Raw genomic sequence first — 8,511 nt, 5'->3', positions numbered from 1 at the left:
AGTTTTAAAACCTGAATATTAAATTTAATAATTTAGTTATATAGCATCTAAAAAAAGCAAACGCTAAAAGTTGATTTTGTCAAATAAAACCAAACAATTGAAGTAAATGTGTCTAAATTATTATTATCAAATACAAGTATATATTTAATAAACAAGTCTATAAAACTGGCTTAAATTTATTGCTCAAGCAAATACTTTCAATTAAACAAACAATAAAGAAACACTATTATTAAATTCAAATACAAAGCAATTTGCTGAAATAACAATCCAAATTTTTATAAGCTATTGCTCCACTTCTACAACACTACATCTTTTTAATTTTTTATTTTGAATCCCACTACAATATTACACGTACTTATCTTTCTTGTCTGTCAAAAGCCTTGTAGCTGAATTAGCATGTTTCCATGTACAAAGTGCTTGAGAGTTTAGAGGGGGAAAGGGTTCGAGCTGCGCGGGTTAATAGCATGTTATAATTATTTCTCAAAAAAAAAAAAAAAAAAAAACTTTCTTTGTCTAATTGAATTACACTCTACACGTATCAATTAATTACAAACCTATAAGCTACTTCAGTAACTTTGCTAAAGAGTCATTGAAAGTGAGAATAGAATAGAAGTCAATGAAACTGGAATATAATGCACTACAGACGGAGGAGAGAGAGAGATAGAGCCAAAGAGAGATAAATACCAGGGAAGCTGTGGAGGTGAGACTGAACTGGTGCAACAGCAACTGTGGTCGAGTGGAGCCTGGATTCGCGCTAGGTTTTGCTGGTCCGATCTTCAACTGGATGGAGCTTAGCAGCGACGTAAGCTCTAAGGGCATCTTAAATATATATATATATATATATATATATTGATTTGGGAGTAAATGGCCATGGGTTAGTATGTTTCTTTCACCTACCTTACATGTGTTGTTTCTTTTCTTTCTTCATACACATGTTTCTTATACTTGTATGCAATCTATTTATTTCTGTTTCACACAAGATGCCTTGATGAGTTTTGTTTAAAGTGTTTCAGAAATACAGGTTGTCAAAGTCTACTTGCCATAAACTCTCTTCTTGCAAAGTTTTTCAAGAGTTTGTGTTAGGATAGATTTTATTGTATTCAACAAGTGAATATGAGTTGAGTGATTTATGACTTCTCTCATATGTTCATTTGTTTGTTGTGGTTTTGTCACGGATTGCTAAAGGGGGAGATTGTTAAGGACATATTTTATGTAGTTGGCTAATCCTTTGACAAAACACACTTTACTTGTATTTGGGTAAATCTAAGTTGTGTTTAATACTTGAAGAAACATGTTGTTCAAGTCTAGTATTAAAACCATAAAGATTGGACCAAGAAACAAGTGAAGAAAAGGTATTCAATAAAGCTGGACAGATAGCTCGACACCTGCGGATAGATAGCTCGATAGCTACTGGACACCTCCTCGACACCTGGCTATCTGTCGAGATCTTCAATTGATTCTTATCGCAATCTCGATAGCTTCTCGATAGCTGGTCGATCGATCGAGAAAGTTTCTGTCCCCTCGACACCTTCTCGAAACCTTCTTGATAGCTGTATCTGTTGAGATTCATTAAACCTCGACACCTCTCGATCGATCGAGGTTACGAAAAATCAGAATTTCAGCTTTTTGATTTTTGGGCCAGGCTTATGTATTTGAGTAGGGTTTCTTTTCTCACAACCCTAGACTTATATAAGGCTTATTTTAAAGGCCGTCACATGAGAGAATACAAGGAGAACATATGAAAAAGGTGACCAATGCCTTATTCTCTCTGAAAGAAGTTACTGCGTCTTTGCGCCTTTGGGTTGTGTAACCAAGTGCTTCTTGATCTTCATTGTTGATGAAGTGAAGAACTTTGCAGCCAACATTCTTCTTCCTTAAGTTGGTGAGTGAGTCACGTTTTAAGATTCGTGCAAAGGAGTTAGTCACGTACTGGGATCCGTGCAACAAAAAGTGTGGCGTTTATATATTGAAGAGTTCAGAGGTTCTGAAGCGGTAGAAGGTTTCTGCTGTGAGTTCATCTACGAGGATTGTAGAGTCTAGGGACAAAGGTTTTGTACTAGATCTGAAACTTCTCTTTTCTATAGTGGATTGCTTTTCGGGAAGGTTTCCCCCCAGGTTTTTTACTGTGAAACTGGTTGGTTTCATTGGTTTTCCTAGGTCATCATATCTTGTCTTATTTACTTTTCCGCTGTATTCATTATTGACATGATATTGATGTTTGTTTGTTTTAACAAGGTTTGTTCATAATAAATCTAATTAACAACTTGGGTTTAAAACTTGTTAATTCTATCAACCGGGGTCTATATTTACCAACAGCCTTAAATCATCTAAGTGCAACAGTCATCTTCCCCACCATCTCTCCCAGCCATGGATGATTCAGTTCTATGTGACTTTGAAAAATTACAGTTAACAAAAGACGAAGAAGAAGATATTCGCATCTCCAACCCCAGCCACGCAGAGCTTCTCGAAGAGTGCTCCTTAAGCCTCTTTAGGAAACTCCTCTCAGACTGAAAACAGAACCAACGAGCCCTAAAAAATGTCCTTCGCTCGGCTTGGAAAATGGGCTCAGATCTCCAGATTGTGGATGTTGGCAGCAGTATCTTTCAGTTCAAATTCAGCTCCAAGTTTTAGCTTGAATGGGTTGAAAAAAGTTGACCTTAGTGCTTCGATAATAACCTTCTACTCCTATACCGATGGAAGAAGGGACTATCCATATCCAGTATAACCTTTACTTGGCTTACCTACAAGTATGAGCGACTCTTTACTATCTGCTTTTCCTGTGGTAGATTGGGTCACGACGAAAAGCACTACTCTGATCCTTTGATGAGCCGAGATAACCCCTCCCAATACGAGGATTGGCTCAGGGTAGGTTGGCATCCAAGGGAGAATTCTAATAAGATGGGTCGTGGCAGTGGTAGCGATGATAAGAGTGCTAGAACGGAAACAGTGACAGACGACGTGTACACACGTGCAACCTTTTACCAACCCATTCTGTCAAAGGGCATTGGAGGAACCAAAGCTACTGGCGGGAAGTTGACCTTGGAAAGTGAATCACAACCTCAAACTAAGAATAATGATGCTACTCTAGTCTTACAAGCAGCTGAGGATCAGAGTGGATGGGACAGGCCTAGAGACGTGAAGCGCAATCTAAGGGAGAGTGGAGAGTCACGTGACCAACCAACCTCTTCTTTTTCGGGTTCCAGCCGAAGCCCAAAAAGAGGACAACTGGATGCCCTTTCCACTGCAGGCCTATCCAAACAACTTAGTGATGAAGCCCATGAAGCCACCAGCCCTCTGGAACCGAAAATAAAAGCCAGCCCCCTTGGCAACACAGCCCAACCAGCCCCTGAACCAGTGAGTATTAGTGGACCTACACGGAAAGTGAAGCTGAAGAAAGTAGCAAGGGAAATATGCAATACTCAAGCCCATGATGTTGAGATGTCAACCCTCTGTGCTGAGGTTGGTTCTAAACGTCCTTGTAACCTAGAATCGTTGGAAAAGGAGGTAAGCAGAACCCAAAAGAAACTTTGTAATGATGCCTTACCCCCCAGCACTACGATATCGGCGGTGGCTGCTCTGCAGCACTACTGGACACAATGATTACCTTTGGGTGGACCTGTCAGGGACTTGGGAACCCCTGGACAGTTAAGGCGCTATGAGATTTTTTGCAGCGATGGAATCCCAAGGTCGTCTTCCTGGCGAAGACAAAACTGAAAAGAAGAGGTATGGAAAAATTCAAAAAATCCTTTTTTTCATTTAACTGCCTTTATGTTCCTAGCGATGGTCAGAGCGGGGGTCTTGCCATGTTCTGGACAAAAGATACAAATCTTGACATAAAAACATATGGCCCAAACCACATTGATGCCACCATTACTGAAACAGATACTGATTTTGTGTAGAGAATTACGGGTTTTTACAGCCATCCCGACACGGCCCAAAGGAAAGCTTCTTCGAAACTTCTTGAGAATTTGGGCAGCAAATTCAATCTTCCTTGGCTCTGCCTTGGCGATTTCAACGAGATTCTCTCTAATAGTGAGAAACAGGGGGGCGCTCCAAGATCACAGGCACAAATGGACGGCTTCAGAAATGCTATTAACACCTGTACTCTGAGAGACTTAGGTTTCAATGGATCGAATTTTACTTGGTGCAATATGAGGGAGGGACATGATAGAATCTATATGCGACTGGATCGTGCTTTAGCCACCGCTGATTGGAATGACCAATTCTGAAATGTAAGAGTCCATCACCTCATTGATTCTACCTCTGACCATTGTGGCCTTCTCGTCTCGGATGCTATCTTTGTCTAACCCCACCGCAAGTGGCGTTTCCACTTTGAAGCCTTGTGGACTCGCAGAGATGAATGCAAGGAGATTATAAGAAAGGTTTGGGAGGGTTGCTTGGACACTTGTCTTCCTAGATGTCTTTCTGAGGGGCTCAACCAATGTGCTGCTGAACTCTCAAATTGGAATTATTCTGAGTTTGGGTATATACCGAAGACGATTGAAAAGAAAAGGAAAGCTCTTAGTTCGTTGGTTCTCCGGGACACTAATGGCAGCATGGGACCTCAAATCAACATCCTTAGGAAAGAGATCAATGAGTTGCTAGACAGTGAAGAAACGTATTGGAATCAACGCTCAAGAGTACAATGGCTCAGTGAAGGGGATCACAACACCAGATTCTTTCATAACAAGGCCTCTGATAGAAAGCGAAAGAACACCATCCTGGGGCTTTGGGATGATCATCAAGTATGGTGTGACACTAATGAAACCATTGCTAACACAGCCATCTCCTACTTCAAAAACATCTTCACATCCTCTTAACCTTCCCCTTCCACCGTTGCTGAGGTAACTAGACTCATCCCCACCAAAGTCACTGTGGAGATAAACATGGAACTTGTCAAAGAATTTTTTGGTGATGAAGTCCTCTCTGCTCTCAAGCAAATGCATCCAACTAAGGCACCTGGTCCTGACGGTATGTCCACAATCTTCTTCCAAAAATACTGGTCTATTGTTGGCAATGATGTAACTAGAATGGTTCTTAATGTACTTAACAATAATATGTCTCTAGTTGAAATTAACAGAAACAACATCACTCTTATCCCCAAAACCAAGTTACCCACTAAAATGACTGAGTTCATACCCATTAGTCTTAGTAATGTAGTGTACAAAATCATTGCCAAAGTTCTTGCAAATAGGCTCAAGACCATCCTCCCCCATGTCATATCCGAAAACCAGAGTGCATTTATTTCGGAGCGTTTAATCATGAACAATGTCCTCACTGCCTTCGAAATTATGCACTACCTTAATAATAAGAGAGTTGAAAAGGATTGCTCAATGGCGGTGAAACTTGATATGAGTAAAGCCTTCGATAGAGTTGAGTGGTGTTTTATTGAGGTTGTTATGGACAAACTTGGCTTTCATGAGAAATGGATAAGTCTTATCATGCACTGTATTACTACTGTTTCGTACTCTATCATTATTAATTGATCTGCTCATAGCTGCATTACTCCATCAAGGGGGCTCCGACAAGGAGACCCCCTCTCCCCTTATCTCTTTCTCGTTTGTGCAGAAGCTTTTTCATCCCTCATTCATAATGCAGCAAGATCAAAGGAGCTAAATGGGATATCCATTTGCAGGGGCTGCCCATATATTACTCATCTTTTCTTCGCCGACGACAGTTTGCTCTTTTGTAAAGCAAACAGCCAGGAGTGCCACTCATTAACTAAGATCCTTAGAAAGTATGAAGCTGCCTCTGGTCAGAAGATTAACACGAACAAGTCTTCCATTTTCTTCAATCACAACACCCCTCAAGATACTAAAGATGAGGTGCTTGAAATTCTAGGACCTATGCAAGGTTCTTGCCACTCTAAGTACCTCGGGCTACCATCAATTATTGGAAAATCCAAAACTACGATCTTTGCAAAAATAAAAGAAAGAGTGGGTAAAAAAATATCTGGCTGGAAAGAAAGGATGCTCTCTATGGGGGGCAAGGAAGTTCTTATTAAAGTCGTCACACAAGCCGTCCCTACCTATTCTATGAGCTACTTCCTCCTCCCAAAGGGTCTTTGTGAAGACTTGGAAGGCATGATGAGAAACTTTTGGTGGGGTCAAAAGCAACAGGAAACAAAAATAGCATGGGTTGCATGGAAAAAGATGTGCAAATCCAAATTTGAAGGGGGTATGGGTTTCAGGGACCCTCAAGCTTTTAATCTCGCCATGCTAGCCAAGCAAGCTTGGAGGATCCTAAACAATCCAAATTCTATTATCTCAAGAATTTACAGAGCCAAATATTTTCCCTCTTCGGATTTTCTTAGCTCCAAGCTTGGCTGCAACCCTTCATTTGCATGGCGAAGTATCCATAGCAGCATTGAGGTCATTAAATCGGGCAGTAGATGGCGTGTTTGAAATGGAAAAATGATCCATATTTAGGAAGACAAACGGATGCCAACTCCATCTACGTACAAGGTCATCTCCCCTTTGCTGCATAACTTCGATGATTTTCCCATGGTATCTGCCCTTATTGATCCAAACACTAGGCATTGGAAGGCTAACTTGGTAAGAAGTGCTTATTACATTGCACTCATAATCTCTAAACCATCTCAAGGTGGCGAAAGTTCCTATGGTAACCCGTGCTCCCCCCACTGGAAAATGATGTGGCGCCTTAATATTCTAGCCAAGGTTCGGATCTTCGCCTGGAGATGCTACATGAATGCCCTTCCAATGATGCATAATCTCCGAATCAGGGGTGTGAACACTGATGGCTACTACCCTATTTGTGATCAATGCCTTGAAAACACCTGTCACGCCCTCTTTCACTGTGACATCCCCAAATTTGTTTGGGGTTATTGGCCAAACTACCCCACTAATTCTCTAAACTGCTGCTGGGATCTCTTGGACTTTGCCCTTTAGCTCATGTCCAATGGCTCCTCACATGATCTTGAGCTCTTCCTGACCACTGCCTGGCTTATCTGGCATAATCACAACCAGATAGTACATGATTCATCATCCTCGCTCCCTTATCAAATTTGGGACTCTGCCATCAGATTAGTTTCAGATTACAAAGGTGCAATCTCAGCAACAATTCCTCCAAAATCCCAAGCTTCCTCTTGGACCCCTCCCCCACCGAGCTACCACAAAATTAATGTGGATGGTGCATCCTCTGTGGATGGTAGACCTTCAAGCATTGGTGTTATTATCCATGACTCCAATGGTCAGGTGGCTGCTACCATGTGCAAATCGCTGCAGGCGTGTCATCCCATCAAAGCTGTTGAAGCCATTGCAATTGAAAATGGCATCCTTCTCGCCCAAGAATTACAAGTCTCCAAGATCATCATTGAATCTGATGCTTTGTCCTTAGTTCAGTCCATCAACTCTAAGAAGCTTGGTGGTGAGTTTGGCCATATCCTCCATGGAATTCTCATCTCCTTAGACCATGTTTGTAGTTGGAAATTACAACACCTGAAAAGGGACTACAACAGGGACGCCCATAACATTGCTGCCTATGCAAGATCCTCGGGCACCTCACATGTTTGGTTGGCAATGCCCCCTCCCCTGCTCCAGCATCTTCGCTATCAAGATCCTCCTTAATTCTGTTTTGCTGGTTTCTTGTACTTTCCACTATTGTAATCCAATTTCACTTATGAAATGAAATTAACTTTCACTCTTCAAAAAAAAAATTGCCATGGGTTTTGGGGTTGTTTAGGGTTTTTTTTTTTTTTTTTTTAATATATTTGGTGATATACTGATATTATTATAAATTGATTAAATTTATTTTGTTGCTTATATATATAATCTTGTATTTTTGAGGAACTATGGACCAAATTCTATTTTTATTTTTGGGTTATTTATATCAAAATTTTCCTCTTGGGTTTTTTCTGAAACATTTGAGGATTAAAATTGGTATACGTATATTTTTTATTTCATTCAAAATTCTAGGGGGGCTAATAACCAAATTATTCTTTAATTTAAAAAGAAATATTATATTTATAATATTTTCACAACAAATAATACTACAATTACAAATTATTTTATAACATTTTTACAAATTGTTGATATGGCCAACTTATTATTGGTTTTCATTTAGGCTCACCATTAACATCATTTTTTTTTTTTTATTTACCAATAATCGCTCACCACGTCAATAGTTTATAAATTTTTTTTGTAAAAAAGTTTGTATCTCTAGCATTACTCTTTTCCAACATTTTCACAACAAATTATAAATGGTAGGTTATTATGGGAGGGTAAAAATGTAATTTAAGGTTTGAATTCAAATTTAAACCAACAATAACTTACCACACATAATTTGTTATGAAAATATTATGAAAATACTATGGACGTAGCACTTCTCTTAATTTAAAGATAATTTCTTCTTTTAGTCCTACAGTTAAAGGGAAATTTTGAAAATCCAAGGGGGCTCTCTATAGTTCTTCACTACTCGTACAAGAAAAACTATCTTTCTGTCTGAAGGGAATCATTTTTTCTCTATCAAGAATGCTTCAACTGGATAAATTCT

The sequence above is a fragment of the Quercus suber genome, unplaced genomic scaffold, assembly GCF_002906115.3.
Source record: "Quercus suber isolate HL8 unplaced genomic scaffold, Cork oak 2.0 scaffold_516, whole genome shotgun sequence".
In the NCBI taxonomy this organism is placed as follows: domain Eukaryota; kingdom Viridiplantae; phylum Streptophyta; class Magnoliopsida; order Fagales; family Fagaceae; genus Quercus; species Quercus suber.
This window is presented reverse-complemented; position numbering follows the sequence as displayed.